Source organism: Athene noctua, chromosome 6 (genome assembly GCF_965140245.1).
Source record: "Athene noctua chromosome 6, bAthNoc1.hap1.1, whole genome shotgun sequence".
NCBI lineage: Eukaryota > Metazoa > Chordata > Aves > Strigiformes > Strigidae > Athene > Athene noctua.
This window is the reverse complement of record NC_134042.1, coordinates 19,106,166-19,129,305: the sequence shown is the minus strand read 5'-3', so window position 1 is coordinate 19,129,305 and position 23,140 is coordinate 19,106,166. Positions and strand designations below refer to the sequence as shown.

General features: G+C 40.0%; 1 protein-coding gene across 4 annotated transcripts in view; it reads right to left on the bottom strand.

Annotated features, from left to right (window-relative positions):
• Window positions 1-23,140, bottom strand: part of MEIS2 (Meis homeobox 2) — a 174,274-nt gene that overhangs the window by 5,437 nt on the left and 145,697 nt on the right. The gene's annotated exons all lie outside the window — the stretch shown is intronic.

Sequence of the window (23,140 nt, the reverse complement as noted above, 5' to 3'; positions counted from 1 at the left end):
TATAAGAGTATGATTTCACTTTAAAGGATTTTCCTCTAAGTGATCAGAAATCGTAACCAGTAACATGCTTATCTTACTAGCCAGCTTAAAGCTGGATTTGCCAGCAGGCTTTGAACAAGAAAACGTGACTGAAAACTTGTGTTAAAAGACAATTGTTGCTTTAACTTCTTCGAGTGGCTCAGAACCTGGTTAAAGTTCACAGGCTGGGAGACTTTTTTTTCCCTTTCCATCCTAGGGATCCAGCTACCCTTGCAGCTGGCCATAAATGAGGACCAGGCTTTGCCACTCTGTGCTTTCACAAGGTATCGTTAGGTCAGCAAAGCCATCAATTAGGCTGTCTGAAGTTTTATCACCAGCGCAGCGGCAATAAGTGCCGGCCCAGAAAGACTTCTGCTCTTCTGCAACTCCTGCGGTTGGCGCCTGTAAAGGCGGGGGTCGTTTGGAGGTCAGTGCCAGCTGGGGCCGACCTCTGCGGCCGAGCGGGGACACCCCGCGCAAGGCGACCGCCCGCCCTAAACTCAGGCACTTTTCAACTCCTTAGAAACCCCCAGCCGCAGGTACATGTGGTTAATATTAGGCCCAAAATAACCTTTTTTTTTTTTTTTTTTTTTTTTATCTCAAACCGGGGCGGTTGTCGAGGCTTTTGAGCACTGGTAAAGGCAGTTAGTTGGCTGCAGAGCCTGGATTTAATTTTGCTGGTAATCCAAAAATAAGTGCTTGCATATTTCTTATTAGCTTAATGCGCAGCGATCCACATCAGCACAGGCTAAGCCAAATTAATTTCCCTAAAATAATTTAAAAATTTGCCTATTCACAGCGTTTCTTTCAAAATGGGCAATTTTCTATCACTCAGGAGCCACGCTTGTTTTTGTCCCCCCTCTTTGTGTTTGAGAACACTTTGGAGCCTTTGCGCAGGTTTTGTGTGCTATTTCACAGCTCAGGCTTTCGGCTGGTGACCCTTAAGGAGTGTTAATGAAGTCGAATACTAGTGTTTAATCCTCTTCAGAAATACTAACATGCCCATCACCCAAAACAGCTTCCAATAATTGCCATTGGGCCCGATCCAACGCCTAGCAAAGTCTTTCAGTCAGTTAACTGAAAACTAAGTTCATCTGCTCATTTAGTAAATTGCTAGCCTTTATGTAGCATCAACTCTGCAAGGCCTTTTGTCGTGCTTCCCTCCCTCCTCCCTCCCTCCCTCCCTCCCTCCAGCCCCCTGGTTAAATTCCTCCGCAGATAAAAAAAGACACCGGCACACCTTTGAGTGCATCTTCCATAATCACAGTTCTGGAAATTTCATTAGACAGATGCATAAATGCTACAAGTAACACTAAAGGGCTCTTTTGCATCTCTCTGTTTACATCCAAAAGACATTCTTTATTCTTTAGGAAAAGTATAATTCAGTTGTCAGAAATGTCATCCTGCCTCAGAATTAGTCATGACTTCAGGTATTAAAATAAAAACTCAGACACAGTCGATGTACTTGTTTATTCCTTTCTAACTGCGGCATAGTGAAGGTATCTCCTACCCCAGCACTGTGCTTTTGAGGCGGGTTTCTGTCCTCAGAGACAAAGGTCCTTGATATAGGTCTTAATTCGCTGAGCTACTTTCCAGTAACGTTACCGTGCTGACCAAATGGAGCCTGACCTGAACCTCCTCCATCCTGCGTGCCTTTTATCAGCTAAAGTTAAGGCCAATAGAGATTAACAGGAAAGCCTGATAAGACTGTTTTCTCTTCTTCTATGAGCTTCTAATGGTGTATACAGATGGCAAGGTTTTAAAGAATGGAATGAACGCTTATTTAGGCCTGTAAAAAATCACAGACAACAGAAACACCCCCACACACGAACACACTTTCCGTCTTACTAACCCCTTTTCTTCAATCAGGCCACTCTTCAGGGAAACCAAATTGCTTTTTCGTTTTTTATTTAAACCCCAACCACTTTTATTATTTACATCTGGTGGTCCCCTTATTTATGTCCCTCTCCACTTCCCTGCACACACACCCCAGCTCACAGGGCTGTGAAGCATTATGGGCCTTGGCTCTCAGCGGGAGAACTCGACACTGTCTTCAAACAAATAATTAAGGGGAAGGTTAAAGGTTCACTCAGAGGTCATATCTTTGGATACTCCTCAGAAAGTTTACATTAGTAAGAAATGGGTGCCCTCTGAAGTGTTCTTTCAATGGGCTCGCACAACAAGGCAGAGCATTAAGAAAATTTTAAGTCCTGAAGGGTTTCAGGTGACAACTGCTTTACCTCCGTGAGCATGCAGATTGGGATACTCCACTCCAGCCTCACATATTCGACAGCCACCACAGAGTAAGCCTTTTGGGACGGGTGTTGAAAACCCAGTCTTGCCCAGCCATTCACTCTCAGAAGAGCTTGGCCTTATTTTATTCCGCTGATGTGAATAAAGCCAGCCTTTCACTGTGAACTCCACACAGAGGCAATTCACTAGTTGTTTTGGAAATGGGAGTTAAAGCCCTAATAGTGAGTCCCCACATCTTTGTTTCTCTACAGAAAAAAACAGCAATAAAAGTGATCACATTTGTCCAGTAAAACTTGCAAAAAATAGCACTGGGGCTTGATTTCTGATTTCATTATTTCTCCATATTTTTTTTTTTGCACATGTGCATAACTGCAGGTGCAAATGATGTCCTCTAGACCAGCAATACTTTGTCTGAAGAGAAGATACACTGTCATGTACTTAGAAAGTTATAGGAGCACAGAGGCTTCAGGCATCCAGATCAGTTTGAAATTCCATTTCTACAGCTCTTGTGAAAAAGCCTGTCCATAAATGGCATCAGTTATACTCACCGATGGGTATGACTGAAAAATTACATAGGAAATTATCTATATTTGCAAAATTGCAGGTGCAAAACAGGCATACATTTCAGGTGAAGCTAAAAATCAGATCCTAGTTTCGCTCTCAGTAGCTACATCACGTAATGCATCAGCACAACTGGTAGACAAGGGCACAGAATGCAGTGTTTGTAGATTATTATTTATTCTTTATACTGCCCCATAAATATGCACAGTGCATAATAGAGACGTAGAAACCATAGTCCCTGCCCTAGCCTTTACATTTTTTGAGAGTTATCTTTTTAATCCCTTAGGGAGCCAGTTCCAACGCCAAAATAAAGCAAAATACAGCCCTTTGCACTTCAGTTCGTGTGTTGCAGAAACACCGTGATGTTATTTTGGCACAAATGTCTTCAAAAGGCATTAAGAGACAGGTGAAAAAAGAGAACACCAATGCCAGTATTTCTAGCATTATTTGGAACCCTGTAAAAGAATTCACAGCTCTGCTCCTGGAACTAATTGCCTGCCTTGTTCATACCCTTCACCCAGAGGCCACAGACTGAATGGCCTAAAAAGATGAGTAAAATCTATCCCCAAGACATGGATTTCTTTGTTACTCTTCTATTAATAGTAATTCTTATTATTTGGATGACAGCAGCAGTTAGAGGACCCAATGAAGCTCAGTCTTACTCCACGCCATGCTGCACAAGCACACTGTCCAAGAGAACTCAGGTTCTGAACAGATTTCCAGGCAAAGCCTGGGGGAGAGGAGAGACGCCTTCCCCCTGCTTGCAAAGGGAATGGAGACAGAAGGAGATTAAGTGACAAGGCCAAAGTCATACAAGAGATCTTTGGCAGAGCCACACACCCAACATAGATTTCCTCAGTCCTCTTTCAGCGCTCCTACAATCTGCTATCCATATGCTATCTTTCCTTTGTTCCCCAGCTTAGCAGTCAGGCACACTGGCAGGGGACTGCAAAGAGAGCTCACATTGCCACTGTTTGTGCCTTACCTGCTGTGTAGATAAAGAGGGGTCATCAGCCTCCAGGGCTGTGAGGCGATACCTTCACAAACTCTACATTCATATGGTGCTCGGTCCTCATTCCAGAATGATAAATGAGGTGTGTAATGTTGAGAAATACATGTCATTGACACAGTGTATTTAATGAAAATCTCACTTCTAGCATTTTGCAAATGACAGATTACTGACCTCGTTTATTCAAACAATAGCCATTTGAATCAAAGGAAGGTTTTTTGCATCTTGTGTTTTTCTTTAATTGATACCTAAAGCAGCCACATGTATTTCCTATAGCCAGAGTCTGTCTTTCTCACACAAGGAGTTCCAGTAACTTTTGCAGGACAATTTATGAAAGCACAATGAACAACATTTGGCTCAAAATGCACAACAATATGGACTTTGAAAAGAAGTAATTTCATTTTTATCTGCCTCCAGCAAAAAACAGTAGAACAGTAAAGGTATACTAGCGAATATGCAGTGTAGTCTGGTGATTTGGTAGCCCTAGTCCTAATTGGTTCCTACCATTGCTAATTAGCATGACAATATAATCTAAATATATGCATTTAATTGCATCTCTTCAAATACAGCCTTGGTTTTCTTTGTCCATAATAAACATGTATTCTGTATTTTATAAGAAGTCCTGTAATTAATCTCCTTTATATATTTATCATATTTTATCTTGTCATATCAAATGATGTTAAACTCATATTTATATAATACATTTTATTTTTATAATAAATAATGTTTAGACAAAATCACAGAGAGATATTTCTGCAAAGTGCAGAAGAATAATTAGCAAATAGAGATCTCTTAGTCTGATTGTTCGGATCTGGCACATTCAAAAAGAATTTTGTTGTTGTTTCCACCGTCTTTTTTATACATACTGTACATGCATGTCAAAACACTGTGACCACTCCATAACTGAATATGAGTAAGATTAGTTCTTGAAATGAACTGTTAGTGGCGGTACTGATTTGTAATCTGCATCAGAAACATCTCCAGCTTTAGTTTATGGCTACCATGGAAAACTCACTTTAAGTACATAGGGTCACAACAGGTCTTGTTTCAGGAGGGTGAAGTGCGTGAAAGCTTAGGAAGCTACAATTCACCCCCATCTTGGGGTCTAATGCGAACTCAGGCAGAGAGTGGCATTTAACTCCAGCCACTCGTCTGTACGTCCAGTATCTTCTGTGAGATGAACTGGTGCAAAACTGAACCAGTCCCCTGCAGCAGAGTCGATTGCTCCTTCTGAGAAACTGAGGAACACCGTGGAGCCACCACATACAACTCAACTTTTTTTTCAGTATCAGCCTTCAATCTGGATTTCCACTTAAAATATCCATCCCAGAAAATGAGGTGTTAACATATTGCATTCTTTTAACAAGTCAGCCACTGCATAAATGGGTTCTCAATTCTTTATGTGAAAAACAGAAAAATAAACAAATTTGTGAGATGAATTGACAATCAGTTCTCTAAAACGACTAATGACAAAGTTTTGACTCAATTCAGATTTTATCCCAAGAAGACACTTCTGCTCTTTCGCTTGAAAAGAACAGAGATACTGAACGAACAGTCACAGGCTTAGTCATAGAAATAATAAAAATAACAACAATATCAACAATGGTGTAGGGTTACAATTGTTTCTTTTCTGGTATCTGAATATAAAGCCTAATTTTCAAAACTTTAGGTACCTGGAGGAACACTCTAGCAAGATTTTTCAAAAACCTGCATAATCTAGATGAGAAGCTTGGCTGTTATTAAACCTAAGTAAATGGGAGCTGAGCTTGATAAATAAATGAGGTTTAAGCACCTGTTTGAATGTTTTACTGAGTAAGAGCCTAAGAATGCATTCTAAAAAAATAATCCAAATGTTTTCACCTTGCATGGGAAAATAAATTTTTGCCTAAATGGTATTTCAGTATTTGGATTATGAACATGTCAGTGTTTAGCTCAAGAGTATATACTACAAGGATCCCTTGTTGCCCAAGAATGCCCTAATTTGGATGGGAAAATAACCAATAAAATATTATATCTAAGTCACAGAAAATGTTTTTGTAAGTAACATAGAAAATTACTTCTTTCCCAGGCTGAAAGAATCATTTCAAAAGTCTTGAACAGATCAGAGCAGTCTGAAAGAATGCATTAGAAAAGACTAATTTGCAGAAACACTTTTATCAATGTACAACTCCCCTTGCTTTTACAGCAGTCTTTGTCTATCACCCAAACTTTTATCTGAGCAAGTAAAATCTAGTTATCTTAGTTTATTTAACTTCTCCCTCCAGTATGTATTCTAAACTGACAGAATTAGGTTTAGGCATCCTTCTGTATGTGTGTGTACAGAAATAGTTGAAAAAGTCCTTGTTTATGCTTCATTGAATCTATGCCGCACCTGGTTACCAACCCTTATTTGCAGCATTCCTTATAGGAAATGTAAAAGGCTGAGTTAGTTACCTGGAAATGAGCCATCTAAATAAGGCTTCCCTAAGTCATGAATATTGAGAAATGGAGTTGCTTTCACGATTGGTTTTGAGAGGAAGAGAGAGGGACGGGCAGGTTTATTCCCTGACAAAACATCACATAGTTTTGGACAGCCCTGTTAGAGAAGGGGGGTTATGGGCTGTTTGAACCGACTTTCTTCAGCTAATTTGGACGTTTCACATCTGTCAAAGGTGTGATTCAGAGGCCCCAAATCAGCATCCACGTTTGGTGGAGAGAAGGTTCCAGAAGATGACCTGGGTGCGTGAGGCAGCCCCAGGCAGGCACTAACCGCCCCGAAGACTTCTGCCACATCTTGCATGTTTGTGTTGGAGCTCCTAGAAATACGTTATGCCACTCAGAGCTGCCAATTGTTGGAAATCATGAATTTGCCCGTCCTGTAACTGTGAGACTGTCCTAAAAAATTTAAACAGCGCTCTTCTCTGTGTTTACTTTGTGAGTTTGTTAGTCATTGCGCCACATTTGTAAACTGCCCTTCTCAGCCACAAAATCTAGACACTCACTTGAAAAGATTCTCACGTAACCACTGTCTCCCGGAGCTGGGACCTCGAGTTAACATGAAATAACTTGAGCCTTCTGATAAAATCATGAGAATTGGCAAGGCGGGCATCTATTCACCTCAGAGAAAAATCCGTCTCATTAAACACGTAACTCTGGTTACCAGGTTACCCCTTGGGATTGTGGGGAAAGGATCTGGCTCTGCCAAGGCAGGGCCTGGTGCCTGTCACCGGGGGTGCCTGTCACCGGGGGTGCCTGTCACCGGGGGAGCCCGCACTGCGGCACTAGCCCCGCGGAGCTGCCCTCCCTCCGCTCCGGGGCCGGGGGCCTGTCCGCGGGGCCCTTGCCCCGCCATGAGGGCAGACGCCCCCGAGGCCCCGGGCGCCCTCGGGGCTCCCAGGTGCTCCCCAGGGAGCGGGCGGCCCCACCGCGCCGCGCTGCTTCCCTCGGCCTCGCCGAGGGCGCCCGGCGCCGAGGCCGAAGCCATCCCGCGCCTCCTGGGCACCCGTACCCAGGGACGCTGGCAGCGGGCGAGCCGCCGCTCCCCGCCGCAGAACCGGGCTCGCCCCGCGTTTCGGCCTCCGGTGGCCCCAGGTGAGGCCTCCCGCTGTGCAGCAGGGCGCCATGAGGTGGGGCCAGAGCACCGCCGCCGGGCCGGGCCGGGCCGGGCCGGGCCGAGGAGCCGCTGCCCCGGGGCACGGCCGCCGCCTCCGCGCCCAGAGAGCCGGGGCGCGGCGTGGCCCGGTGCAGCCGCGGGGGTCGCGCCGAGCCGAGCCGCGGGCAGGCCCTGAGAGAGAGCCCGCGGGGCCCGGGAGCGGGCGGGCACGGCAGCGAGCGCCGGGGCGGCGGGCGAGGAGCAGCCCCGGGTGCCTCGGCGAGGGCGCAGCGGCCCTCCCGAACCCCCAGTGAAAGAGTTTCGTCCCTTCTTCCCCCCGGGTTCCCGGCGGGTAACAGGCGCCCGTCAGTGCGTGCGATCGCACCTGGAGGCCCACAGCACACGCCGGCCGTGGCTGTTGCTCCTTCCGAGCGCCATCAGATTAGTCATATACGGTTATTTATCATGCGCCGTAAAAATGATATTTTAAAGATACTTGAAAGGAAGGGAGGAGACAAACAGACATACTTCCTTAGCTATTCATATCTTACAGATAAAATGCAAAGTCAATAGACATAAGCTGTAGTATATAACCTCATCCTGTACTTGATTTATTGCAGATGGGAATCAACTAGAAACTGAATCACTTTGAAATTTTTACTACTGACATTAAAATTCCAGGTTTGTGTACATACGTCTTGTGGAGATGCTAAATACAATTTCAGCTAATTTGGCATGCGCTTTGATTTGCTAGCACTTAGACATCCATGTTAAAGGTAGATAACAGATCTCCTATAAAATCTTAAGTAACTCGTGCATTTAAAGATGTGTTAATTTATCATCAAACTCACAGGAAAGGATTTTCAAAACTAATTAGGGTCAAGCATTCTGGGAAACACAGCCAGCTTATCTAGCTTCCTACAAAGGAGTTGAGGGGCCTCATTTTAGGTAACTTTTTAAAGAAACTTTTTTGGAAAAAAACTTTTTTTTTTAAAAAAAGTGTACGTTTTGAATAATATCGCATTGAAGTATTATAGACATCTTTTTAACTTTCATATTAAACTTTTAGCCAATTCTAAATTGACCCAAAAAGGAGAGCTGTCGACAAATTCAACATCTGTTTAACTTCCCTGATCAAATTAGATTAAGGCACTAATTCTCCTTCTTACTTTTCAGTGGAAACTACCTAAGTAGCAACTTGCCAAAAATGCATAAAGGTGTTTAGCAATTATGTACTGGGTATGTTTGAAGAGATCAAGGTGCACTCACATGTCCTGTGCTATGGATATCTCTGATTAGCTTGTCATCTACTCTGAAGAAGATGTAGCCCAACTCTCCTATACGATGTAACAGGCCAGCTGTTAGCTGTCTGTCAAGCACCTAAAGTGGACAAGTAGTCCAGGAGCAAAAATGTCACTCCTTTGATCTGGCAAGGAGCAGCTGCTGATTTATAGAGTAGGACTTTGTTCTTCCGTTCTATTTTACTTTCTTTCCTAAGGCAGAACCACAAAATCCAGCAGAAAAAAAAAAAAAAGTGCCGTTCTCTGCAACATCAACAAGCTCTGACAACTGCAACAGGGTTTTTCTTGGCCCTAACAAAGCTCTCAGGCATCTCCTTTGACGCTCACCTTTTTTTTTTTCTTCTTCTTTTTGCAATGCGGTAGTTATTGTTTAATTCAGCTTCTGTAAATGGAATGGACTGTGGCCAGCAAGCCTGGGGCATAAACACACCTGTATGAAAGAAGCCTTATTGTAGCAACCATCTACAACCAACCTGCACATGCACTACCTGTTCGTGAGTTCAGAAGGAATGTTCCATTTTCCCTGACAGTAAATTTTGCCTTAAGATAACAATTTTTTTTTTACCCACTGTCCTGTCTTGACCATGAAGCTTGTACACTTTTTCATTGTTATTAAAATCTGAAGGAAAAAAAAAATATGTATTTTTGCACCTGTCAACCAGTGGACCTCAGGAAATTGGATCCGAAGAGCCCACTTTAAAAAAAACACAGCCAAAATTTATTTATAGAAACACACTGCCGAAAGTTTGAGAACTACTGATCCTAAAGATGCCTGTTCTGTTTCAGAGACCGTGATGCAGTTGCAGCCACCTCCAGCTTATACTGTTACAGATTCTCCTGAGAAAAAGCATTTTGCAAAACAAGTACTCAGTAAGAAATAGCTTTGATGCAACTAACCAGACTGCGGCACTGCCAGCCCAGAGTCAATGCTCCATTCAGTTCTCTTAGACTCAGAAGGTGCTGAGCAGATTCTCTGAGGTGATCAGTCACTACATGGGCTGTTAAACTCCTGCCTCACCCATTGGAATAGCGAGGGAATTTTCCTTTCTTTCCTTTTTGATTTGTTTTCAAGTTTATTGGCTAAAAAACCCAAATCTGCAGGCCACAAGAAAAGACTGCAGTATAATGCTGCTGAGCGGGAGATGAATGTCTTGTGTGTTTACAGATGGGGAAGGGAACCACACAGCAAGCTATGTATTTGACCCTGGTATGTGTCTACGCACATGCTGTGTTCACACTTCTTTACACTGTAACTTTAAAAACAGACAAAAAGAATTACAAAAACAAAGATGGGAAGAGGTGAGGGTGGTGGGGGCGACATCATGACTACAAGATCTTTTGCATATATGTTAGCTTGTGGAAATAAATAAGAACTATTACAGCCAGGGCCCTAAGGGAGGCAGGAAAATGATGATGTACAGGATAGTATAAAATGATATATTAAAAACTGTGCTGTCAGTGGAACAATAGAATATTAAGCAAAAGTCCATAATAATTGGCAGATATTTAGCTGTAGACATCTTTCTCTGGTTGGTGGGTACTAAAGTATACGTGAGAGGAAAGAGAACTAGTTAGGCAATTAGAAGTAATGGGCATAAATAATACACTATGTATAAATACATCCTCCCCTCTCTCATGTTATAGCTCTTATCCAGATACACCTAATCACCTCTCAGTACCTACATGCTGGTATCCCTTGTGTTTTGCTCTTTGCACTGTCTGGTTACTGGAGATTCTGCTTATGTAAATCTTTCTCTCTGTAGATGCAGAATCATGTTCATTTTTTCCCTTTAATTATTCCAATACCAGTGGCAAGACTTTATCAAACCAGAGGGTCTAATGGCTTAGTAGCTGAAGATGTGTCAACACCACAGACACCCTGAGACTGCAGCTTGCCATGTTACGGAATACATGCTCCACAGTGACTGAAGGTATTAGCAGTGCAAGTGTGGGACAACTGTATTATTTAACTGTGCTAAAATTAAGAGGTAGTTATACAGATATTCCTTCTCAGTGTCATACTGGTAAAGATTTTACTCTGTCTCATCGCATTTTGTGTTCTCTGTATCCCATGGGAATCAGGGGAAAATGCTCTAAAAATGTTTTTATGAGTTTATTAGTATATGAATGTGTTTCATGTATCCTTGCCTTAGTTACTGTAAGCCAAACTGGTTTGGAATCATGGAACGGAAAAATTAAAAATCCTCCGTGGAGCCAGTTCCTCAGTCTATGACTCCATATCCCAGGCTTCCTTACTTTCTGACCAGTGCTTCATCTCCCCCAGGGCTCACCTCTTGCTCCCCAGCCTACCTTGCTGGCTCACCAGAGATAATTGCAAAGTGCAGCTGGCAAGTCAGTGATAAAGCTTGCTGGTGCTCTGCAGGGGTCCTAGATGGACAGATATGCTATGATTGAGGACATAATATGTGAATGTTACACCATTTCTTTTCTCTCTGCTGTTTTCATTCTTTTGAACAAGCTAAGGACTGAAACCGAAAAGATTTGCACTTTGTGAAGCACTTGAAAGCTTGGGTTCCCCTGATTTCAGTGCTCAGCTGGCTTACGGGCAGAGCAGAGCATTGGAGGAGCTGGTGCTCAAGTGCACCATGTTTCAGTTGTTGTTGGCTTCCCCAGCTTAAGAGAGGGCTATTAATGTATTTTTCTTTATTCTGTTAAAGGACGGGTAGCTGGAGAAGTCTCCCTTAATGTAGTCACTGCCAGTTAAATGTCTCATGTGAAAATGAAATCATACCATAAAAAGAAACTTGAAACTGAGTGCATATTTCTTCAACGAAAACTGGCCAGTTCTGTAATGTGTTCCACTATCCCATATTTTGCATACAATTGAGATATCTGTTATGAAATGAAACCCAATCTATATATCCTATCTAATATTTATCTTTCTTTATGAGAGTAGTTTGGAAACTCTGTGTGTGATCTTACATAATTTTAATAACTGGTTGCTGATGGATTTTAGTATTAACTCTGACTGTTCTGACTGGTAGGGTGTTGAGGCTTAATTTTCAGGAGAATTTCACTAATTGTTACTTCACTGCGTAGGGGTGAAGGCATCTGAGTATATGTGTATAAACCTGCATTTGAGCCCACAAAACTGGTAATTGCCGGGCCATATCCAGCAATGCAGATCACTTCAGCCTGGTCTAGTAAAGCGCTCAGATGTACAAGGAAAATTTTCAAAATGACCCAAGTCCTATTATCAAAATCATCATAGGTCCTGTAAAGCAAATCCTAACGTTCAGTGAAATTCTGAGTTAGAAGGCAATATTAGCAAAGGGATGTTGACACTAGTGCCTAAATTGTAGGTGATCTGCTCCCAAGGAAATTCCTGTCTCTGGTTAGATGTTCCAGGAATCGCCAGAAGGTGGACTTAGATCCTTAACTACATTTTTTTGTAAAAATAACCAACCAAAACCCACCGTCACTTAACATTGAAAGTGCCTAAATTCTTTAGGCATGCAGATTTCTACTTTTTAACACCCCATCCCATCATCATTTTTGCTGCTGTGTATATGGGTATTCTAACAGTGAGTTACTTTCTGCAATAAGCATGCTCTGAGTTAGAGGAAGACACTTATGTCCAGTCAGGATTCCTGTGGATCCTTTTAGTGAGACAGGCATCTTAGGACAGGTCTGTTCTTTCTTATAACAACACAGATAAAGATCTCTTTCCTTTATAGCTGACACCGTAATTATTTGACTATGTATCTAGAAAGAAGGAGATCAAGTTTTGCCTCCTTACCCTGCTTTAATTGGAACAAAGACTTGAGCATAGGTCCATCACATCCTAAAAGAATATCTGAATCACCCAGGTATTCAGTACAGCAAACAAAGCCCTTTCAGTTGTCATTTTGAAGATGTCCACCTGAAGTAATTATACAGTCATAATTAACCAGTACTTAACTCACACACATCTGAAGTTAGAGCCCTAACCAAGAGGCTATACAGTCAAGCCCTTGTTCATATTTAATTTTGTTCTACTGACTAGTCGTTACATACACAACAGAACTGGCAGTCAGGAGAACAAGAAAGGCATGATAGTGAAGAAGAGTGAAGATGGAGCATTATGTTCAACAGCCCATTGATTGGGAAACTCAACTCACTTGGAACAGTTAAGACATTGATTTAAATCAAGATGAAGAGAAGACCTGCAAACATATATCCTATTTAACAAGTGAATTTTCTAGCCAATGAGCCATTGAGTATAGCACTCCTTCTACCCCATTTGCCTCTTTTACGTAAAGCTTGGTATGGCTGATGTATGACATACAGTGACATGTATGAACTTTGGCTGGATTTGGCCCTTAGGGAGATACACTGAGGCAAGGCTGATTTTGTGTTGAAAGTTGTGTGTCACTCTGGAACACGTTACTGTCTATTTATCACCGTACATGTGTTTGTGTTCCTACTCCTCTGTCTTGGAGGTCCTTTCTATATAAAAAAGCTATGGGCAGGGCAGTATCTCACTTTTCAGTTCTGCTACGGTTACACTTCCAAGTTTATCAATTGTATCCCATTCTAAGCAGTTTTGTGCATGCTCACCAACAGAAACAAGTGTACATGGACCAAAAAATTTTAGACATCTCAGGACTGGGCAGCAGCTAGGTGTTGATGCTGAAAAATTCAGTGATAGCTAAAGATAAAGATAACTTAAACTAAAAGACTGCAAGGTTTGTGCTTAACACTCATGTGCAACTGAAATGATACACATGTCTAACAGATACATGTATACTCACAAGGCAATATTTTGTAAAGTATGCCACACAGATCTGTTATTGCGGCATAATTGGTTTATAAGCCAATATTATAATAATACTTTCCTAAGAAGTTCAAGCCACGTTTTAGAACATCTTTAACCAACCTTTGAAGGAAACACAAAATTTAATGTCAATAGAAACATCATGTAAAACAAAAAAAGCCAGTGAAAAGAGAAAAATTGCCCCAAGTTCACAGGCAACATCTTCAAGCAAAATACTTCAGTATTGTGCTTGTGTGCATAAGAATTTTAAAATAAATTTGATAAGAAATTAACTATAAATAGAATAAAAACAATGTTTTAATTCTAATTCAGTGTCCAAACTGAAGAAAACATAGGAAGATAAATCAGTAGATAGAAGAAGGAATGTTATTCTTTGTTTTTCGCTTTGAATTATTAAAATTATCAGTGACGTGTACCTTCCTAGGAAAAATACGCATTTTTAGTTTGGTAGTGAAAACCCTGTAATATTTAACTGTTTTAGACATCAGATATGCCTTTATACATATAAACTTGTAAACTTGCATCCATGTCAAACAATAATAAAAGCAACAAAGGCAGACACCCATTCAGATGAACTAGTAAAGGAGAGTTAGTTTCCATTTCCTTTTCTTGATTCTCCCCCAGTTGTTATATTCAGCCTTTCCAATGTGACTATATTATCATCCACAAAATTTTTAGCATCATCGTAATCATAAAAGATATACTTTATATCTTTATAAATCACGTGAGGCTTAGCAGACCCTAGTAATGCCACATCTGCTTTAATCCTAGTAAATTCTAGCCTAAGACAACATAGCCTGTGGTGTCTCACCTGAGTTCTCAGAGACATTTCAGGAAATGCATTAGCTCTGTGAGTCAGTGAAATAAATACAAACAAATATAGTGGTCAATAGGCAAAGAAAAATGTATCACTCTAAATGGGCTTTGACAGAAGCCTGAGTTGAAAAATCCAGATGTATTTTATGTATGTCCCTTAACCACCAATCAATTCTGCTGAGATGAGTGGTCCAATTAGCTGCCTAATTTTTGATGCCTGATACATGTGTTCACAGTCCAGAAAAATCATGTATCTAGAGGACCAGTCTTCCTTTGGTCCAAGAAACTCGGGTCTACAAAACAACAAATATGAAAACGTCATAATGTCAAATTCCACATCCTAATTTGAAACAAAAATCTCACAGTTCCAAGTAGCTCGTTGCTAGGACAAATTTGATGTAAAGATGTGCAGTTAAGACGGTTGCCTACACTTCATTTTCAGGTGTACTAAATACAGGTAAAAAATTGGTAAGTGAAAATTTTTGTGGGCATGTTTTGCATCCAGACTGAAAAAAAACCATTTCATCCTTCTGCCAAATTTTTCCCAAGTGCTACCTAGATCATGCTCTAGTTTTCCAATATAGCACAGTTCTATAATAACTGCTTAAGCATGCCATACAGTATTAATCTTCCTCATGAACTCAGTCCCAAACCAGTTTCCATGGAGAGAAATTAAGAGGTATGTACAGGCAAAGGAGAAAATATATGGCTAGCCAATGATACAGAAAGGCTCTTTAGATACAGAAAGGCTCTTTAGATGGGAGCTATGGTAGAGAGGAAGGATTTTTCAGCTGAGATTGCAGAACTGAGGGGAGGGCAGCATTAGACAGAGAGTAAAGGGGAGAATATGGAAAAAAAAAAAAGAGAGACATCTATGTTGAAGTAGTTTTGACATTGTTTTAAAAAAGACAATTTTGAAATTGATCCAGAAAAGGATGGTGGAAGGCTGCTGAAGTGCCTAAAGTAGGAGGTGATTTTGATGTGTGTGTGAGAAGGAAGCATCAGCATTTGACACATCAGGGAGGGGATGAAGAACTGGGACTTAGAGTCCTGGGAGAAAGAGACTACAGTAGTCAAGGTGAGAAGAGATGAAGGCAGAAGCAAAAGAGACATATTGTTGAAGTGGAAATAGGAAGAGAGGCAGACACTGGAGGTGTGAGAGAAAGAGCAACACTATGAAATGCATGTGGATTTTGGGCAGTGGGAATAAACGTGTGAGGAGTCCTAGAGGAGTATAGAGTAAGACTGGTATTTAAGAATGTCTGAGAGAGTAATGTTGCTCTGGGTATGCTGTCAATCTTGTTTGCCAGGTTATAAATCCATCTATATAAAATGATACTGTCTAAAACAAACTTCTTTTAAACAATGCTCTGTTTATTGTAATAGTTTGTTAGCCAGGCAATCTCTGCAGTAGCTGCAGCTGTGGCTTGTTCCATCTCAACAGTAATTTTAACTCTCATAGTCATTAGCATGAAGCTTTTCAAATGATACTTTCCTCCCAGTTTTTGAGTTCCATTTTGTTTGAATGGACTGTACATCCTTTAACATCTAAATAATTTGCCCTGAAAATCATCACAACATAGCTACACTTTGCAACACAAGATGTGAGTATGGTTCTGATAAAGCTCTGCAATGTTTCTCAAAAAAAGATGTAGTTTTGAACGGTTTATGATTATTTATAATCAGTATCTTCCCCCATAATACAGTCCAAAGATCCAAGTCCTGAAATAGTGTGCATCTGTGTGATAGAGTGGCCACTACATCTCATGAGTTGTTTAATCCTCACTGTTGTGTGCGGAGCACCAAGTGGGTTTTTACTTATGACTGCTTTAAACAGTGCCTGCCTGCCCTACGACTTTCCAAAAGACCCCAGGATGAGTTTAGCACGATAAAGAGCTTGATTTCTCTAAGCAACAGTCATTCAGACTGACAGCACCCATTCATTTACTCGAGACTAAACAAAATATATAAAAAAAGGGGAAAAAAAAGACTCAACTGTTGGACTTACTGACTCCTGAAAGGGCAGCTACACTATCATTACCACCGGGCACATACAACCTGAGGCTGATGTTAGCCTACTTAAAATTACTATTTGCTATGAAGTGTTGGCAAACCGATTTATAAAATGATGGGGTAAAAATAAGAGAAGCCCCATTAAAAGCTTTTTGTTTCCTTTAAGTGAGAATGAACAGAGTAGGGCTCTCTTGAGTTTGACCCACTTATTACCTTTGTACATTTGTCTTTATTAACATATATTAACTGATTAGATTTCCCTTAGAAGTAATTGTGCATCGTTATGTAATTGTATAATTGTGGCTTCTTATCGGGGAAAGGTATTACATCCAAACACTTACAGCAGATAAAACCAGATGGGTGTATCTGTTTGTCTATCCATCTGTCCACTCAAAAAGCCTTTGGGTATTTTTAGAGAATTTAAAGCAGTGGTGCAAGTCATAATAAAAGGGGAATTTTTAAGAAGGAAAATACACTTAATTAAATAGATGTCAAAATTATTTTATTGTCAATATCCACAGGACCCATGATACAGTGATGTTGTGTAACCATTTCTATGGAATACTAGTTCTCAGAACCATAATGAGTTGCTATTAGAAAAAGCAGGGACATATTAGTAGTATCCCCACAGAGTTATCTTCTAAATTATTTATACTTGCAACACTTTCACGTAATGGCAGTTTTAAACTCAAGCAAACAAAGCAAACCACACAATAAAGAGAGGGGAAGAGAATTGTACAGAAACCCTTTCTGAATGCATGTAGTTAGAAAGGCGAGTCAAACAAACTAATCAGATTTTGTTTCCTCCTCAAATCCTCATGAGGTTTGCAATAGACAGCATCAAAGCTTTTTGGGGTTGTGTCACCTTGATAAAGGATTGAATGGCACTGTATCTGTTTTATCTCTCACATCAAAAATGTAAAGGAATGCAACTTTATTTGTCTGGTGCAAGTTTGCTTATTGTCTTTGAAATTCCACAGTGGACCCTCCACAAAAAGCTTAGCTATCAGAAGGGTGCAAATAACACCAGAGCCTTGTGTTACTCTTACGTTCATCCCCTAGGCTATGGTGTTAAGTTTGCACAGTAGCTGGGGGGGCAGCGGGGGAGGATTGTTGGTTTTATGCAAACTTAGCATTGTGAATTACTGATTCTACTTTCCATGCTTGCTTTATTAATACACAGTGTAATGATTAACACTTTAGGAGTCAACAATTTTCAGAAAAAATGAGATGGGGGGCCTTTTTTTAAAAAAAAAAAACAACTTCAGCCAAACCCGAGTCTGCTCACTGCAGAAAGGATTTGGGTGAAATTGAAGAGAAAATAGCTCAGACTGAAGGCTCTAACGGTCCCCTTCTGGTCTTAAACTGAATTTATGAACATACAAAGATCATCCTGTTCACTTTCCATTAACCCATCTATGAAGTTTTGTCTTAACCATCAGACCAAATTCCTGCTGAAATCACTGTCATATTAACTTACTGACCAGCTAAATTTGGTTACTTTAGGAACACATTTCTACCACACAAAAAGGAAGAAAAAACATATGGCATGGGGGTTTTTCCCTGTAAAAGGAGAATAGCAAAATATTCTCAGCTTTTTGTCAGTCACAATATAAACAGGTTTTAAAAGTATCCAGTTATTCAGCGTGCCTCTTTTTCTGGACATTTGGATTAATGTACCCAAAATAAACACAGAATGAAAATGGTGGCCTTCTTTTTAAGCAAAATGACCCTTACATGTACTAAAAACCTTATTTGCCTTATGCTACTTTAGTTGCACACCAGCACCCTCATTGATTACCATGAAGTTACATTAGCTTAAAATTAGAGTAACTGAGTAGTGTATCAGGTCCTATAGTTAGACATATATTTTCCACTAGATAATGGCTACTTATATATTTATGAATTTTAAAATGCTTTTCAATTCAACTATCATTGTTACTATGTTCAGGAAGTAAAGAAGTAAATTGCAACCAAGCTTTCAGGGGTTTATTCCCTCATGAAGCACTTGTATTGCTAGTGTCAGGGGAGGGCAACTGTATAGTGCCCTCTACATAATAAATGACACTTGAATATTCTTAAAGTAATGTCTCTGTGTGTGTGGTTTTAGGGACAGAGCTGTTATCTGCTGGGTTTTACATTCCTAAATACTGTGCCATCATTTCTTTAACCCAGCTTCATGGAAAGTTTCAAAGAAGTTTAAAATAATTGGTACTCAGATCTGTTCTGTCTTGATCATCCATAGAAACAGTGAGTACTCACAGGGCAATAAACAGCTTTCAGGCAAATGCGCAACTCCGGTGTCAATTGGAGTTATGCGCAGAGACTCAGAGCAGAAATAGTATATAGCTCTCCGTTTCTGAACATGACAGTCATAATAAACCTTAACCTCGACATTCCCTGCTTTCCTCAACCACAGCTAAAAATGCTACACACATTTATACCATCTAATGAACCAGACGTTAAAAGGAAACCACAGATCTATACCAATAGATTATCAGGAAGAGAAGTGTGAAGTGAATGCTTGGTCATTGTAGTATCATGGTAGTTACAAAGAGGAAAGACCTAATACATCATCATCATCATCCTTCAGCAAGAATAGGGGATAATCTGCCAGTGGAGGTCCCACCAGCTACTAAAATAACAGCTTGTAAACTGGATAGTGCAAACATACAGTGCAAAATCCTAGGGGACAGAAACTCAGCCTCACCATGGTGAACCTGGAGAGAATGATGGATGCCTACTTTACTCTTCTTTGGTGGCAGTACAAGGGAAGGACAGACTGTGGATTCAAGTAGGGGTTTGGTTTTGAGTGAATTGTGTCTGGTTTCTGAATCTGTGACATACTCTCTTCATTAACATATGTAAACCAATTAATTGTAGATTATGATCTGACTATGAAGAGAAGTGATAGGGTATAAGACTTGCTCTTCAGAAGCAAGTAAGTAAAGAAAGAGTAGGAGTGAGTGGAGTTTAGAATTGACTCCTTTTCCACCCACACCTCCTTCAAGCCAGGGAAACAACCAGCACTGAAATGATAGCAACCTATAGTGGATAGTGGTCAGTAATGAATACATATCACCGTAATGAGCAAGGGCAAAGTAGGAAACTTATTTTGCTATGCCTCAGAGACATATTCCATGCTATTCCTACAGTTTTACTAATAATCAAGCCCTTAGTCTACCTGATACTCAGCTTCCCATCGCTTAATGATATTAATAATTATTTCTTCTCCATCTCTCCTCTCATTTTCCTTATGTTGTCATGATACATTTTCTGCTGGTTTTGAGACAATTTGACAATGAAGGGCACAAAAATATCTAATATATCCATGCCTCTACACTGCAGAGGATTTACTTCCCTCTGATTGAAATTCTGATGGTGGCTGAGGGCCTGATTGCATTAGCTACAATTACTAGAGTCTGGTTTACAATTTGTTCTGCAACTGTTATTCACATGTAACTTTTCAGAAGTCTTTCTAAGATTATTTTTTTTTTTAATGTGGGATAATTAGCCTGATATTTAAGAATTCTAATCTCATATAAATGCTCAATCAAAACACATATTTTCCTGTGAGCTAAAAATGCCTGGATTTCAGTTTTGATTCTCAAAAGAATGTTATTGTTCCTGCAGGACGTGCAATGAAACATAAAAGAGCACTTTACCTCACCATTTGAATTGGATATTTTTTTCTTTTTTCTTTATTTTTGAGTGTTTAATTGATTATTATTGTCCAGGGCTTTTTTTTTTTTTTTTTTTTTTCCTTATCATCTTCATCTTTTTCTCCTGTAAGTGTGGATTTACTGTTGTTGGAAAAATCTACAAACCCAATGTTGTCCTCATTCGTTGCTTTTGATTTAACATATTTAATTTCTAAATAAAAAATAGGTGTTTTCAATTTCAGGACCCATTCAGTTAGTGGTCTCTCTTAAGGGATTACCAAAGAGAATGTCAATTAATTCTGACTGTATGATGTATATTCCAAGATCCACCAAATCACCTCTCACAAGCCACAAAACAAATGCTGGTAATTGACTTCTGGCAAGTACTGATACGAACTGGACTGGAACTCAGGGCTGAAATTGCAAATGTTTTGGTTTATGAAATACTTATTCATAAGATAAACAAAGTGCTAGACAGACAAATTACTATGTCCCCATGACTCTCTAGGTTAATGCCTCCCTCAGAAAAGGGCGAGGAAAGAGAAAGATTTAAAAAAAAAATCCCAATAAAGAATCTCTTACTTTGGAGCCAGTGAGAAGAATTCCAAGCTGACAATCAGAAAGAAGAGAAAAAAATCAACCTCTGAAAGTGGGAGAGAACAACATACAGATAAAGGAGAAACCTACTGTACTTCTACAGTGTGCACAGAGAAGTGGTACACCAGAAGTGTTTAGCTGTTTTTTAAATACATTTATGGGCAAACCCACATTTTGTACTGAGGAGGCACAACTTAAACCAGAGCACAGTGAAATGTGGTATCTTCACTATTATGTTGAATAGTTGTTATTAGAGCCCCTGGTTTAAAAGAGAATGTTGATTTAGACTTCAGAAACTGTGGTAGCAAGCAAACCAACTATTTTTATCTGCTTATGATGAGGAATGTGCATTTTGGTTCACCTCAGCTCTATTTAGCTTTCATCCAGGCCCATTTTAATGGATTTCTTTTAAATATATTTCCTATTAAGCAAATAAACTTGAAATTCTTCATGACAGGTGGCTCATATGAAGACAGATCCCATCAGCTGTCTGTTGAAGTGAACGCCATGGAGGGGAATAGCAAAGTCAATCCACTTTGGCTTACAGTGAAAGAAACAACCTGCCGGAGGCCAACAACAGAACAAGAGGTAGAAGTGAGCTGAGGTGTCAGGATCCAACTGTTTTCAGGGACCTAGTTCTAGGCCTATCACAGAAAAAGTAAGTATGATTTTCCCCATTTTTTCACTGTGTAAAGTCTCTCAACATCTACAAAGTTTCTCTTCATTTATTTTGAGACAAAGCAGAAGTGTAATCAGATCAGTATCTCCCAAAATTTCACATCATATTTTACAGGACGTAAGTTGCAGGCCCAGTCATTTCTGGGCCCTGGAGGAAAGATATGAGTAGTAAACATCAATGCATCCATTTTCTTTTTCCTTTAAAGAAAACTCTTTTATATATTTGAAGATTATAAGTAAACAAGTTGTTTAAAACAATCATTATTTCATTTCCATGCCATTTTCCTTAACCTGGAAATTCACTGCAGAAGTATATGCCAGAGCACCATCTGATTTATCTGACACAGATGATATTTGCTTGGTTTACAGTGAATGGAGACAAGAATCTTGGTGCCCTTTTCTGAGCATGCCAGTGAAAGAAAAGAGTACTGTGTTTCCACTGGTACAATTCATGTTTCAGAGAGCTTGCATTCCCTTAAATGACTATTTCTTGGAAGTAAGTTGCTGTGCAAAGTCAGGGTCAGAGTAGACTGTTAGGGACCAAGCATCAAGAAAATATGGGTAGGGGCATTGTTGGAGGAGAGTCTGTGGGAATAAGTATCATTTCCATGGTCCTGTATTACTACTGAACCACAGTTCATTTGAATTGGTAAATGGTAAAGTCAACAAATACACGAGACAATTCATATGGCCCAAATTTACTGGAGTATACGGTCACAAAATCTGTGCCCTGGGGTCAACATAAAATACCTATATCAGGTATATGTTTTGTAGTATGGCTTACAGATGTCTCTCTGATTTTGCATGCTAGTGAAGAGTATTGAGGACTGTAACATCTCCGTGGTGTTACAGGGGATACTGCTGTTCTCTCATGACACATGCAGAAAAGAAATGAATGGAAATTGTGCTACAGTCCTTCAACCAGGCAACAAGGGTCCTTTCCTTCCCAGTTTACAAGAAAGTGCTGTATCTGTATGTATTGTCCTGCAAATGCTGTTTGAGTAACTTACTGCAAGTGCTATTTGAGACTGAGTCAGAATTCAAAATTGAAATCTGTGGAAAAACTCCAACTCACTTCAGCAGGCTTTGAAACAGGAACATGGACAATTTGAAGGAGAGACTAGAGGAATGAAACCACTTTGAAAATCTGTCAGCCCCCAACCAGTGCCTCACATTACATACATAAGTGACTTTCTGGGAAAGTCAGAGAATGAAACAGCAAAGCCTATTTATATTTAGGAGAAAAAGATTTTGGTAATGTTTTTATATTAGTTTTATACTTTTCTGCCTAACATATTTTAATGCTATTTTTATGTATTTTTTATCTCTCTCTATAATATATTGTCATATAACACAAAAACATATTAGTATGAAATTCCAAAAGATAGCTTTTGCAGTTTTTCACCAGCTTACCTTTATTACTTTGGTGTTTAATTATTTAACGTTTTAACACCTCTGTGGAAGCATACAGCTCCATCTCAGTGTTACAGTCTGGTAACTGTACACTGTTCACATGGTGAATCCACTTTCTGATTTCACTCCTAATACTTACTGTCAGAAAGGCTGTGCAGACTGTTATAAGCTTGTCAGGTGATTGAATAATTTAGGGGACAGATTTCCAAAGCTATCCATGTGCGTAAACCAGACATGTGCTTTCTGATATTTATAAAAGCATGTGAGGGCCATTTGAAATCAACCCAATATTACATGGATGCTGTCTACAGTGAGCTTCTCATCTCAGCTGGGTCTTCTAGGAGCTGCTGTATTATGATTAATAAGTCTACACATTAGGTGTCTGGGACTAGTTCTCAGAAAAAGGAAAACCAGAAATTTCTGAGTAAAGTTGTAGGAAATATTTACAGTGAACATAATCACATAAAATTG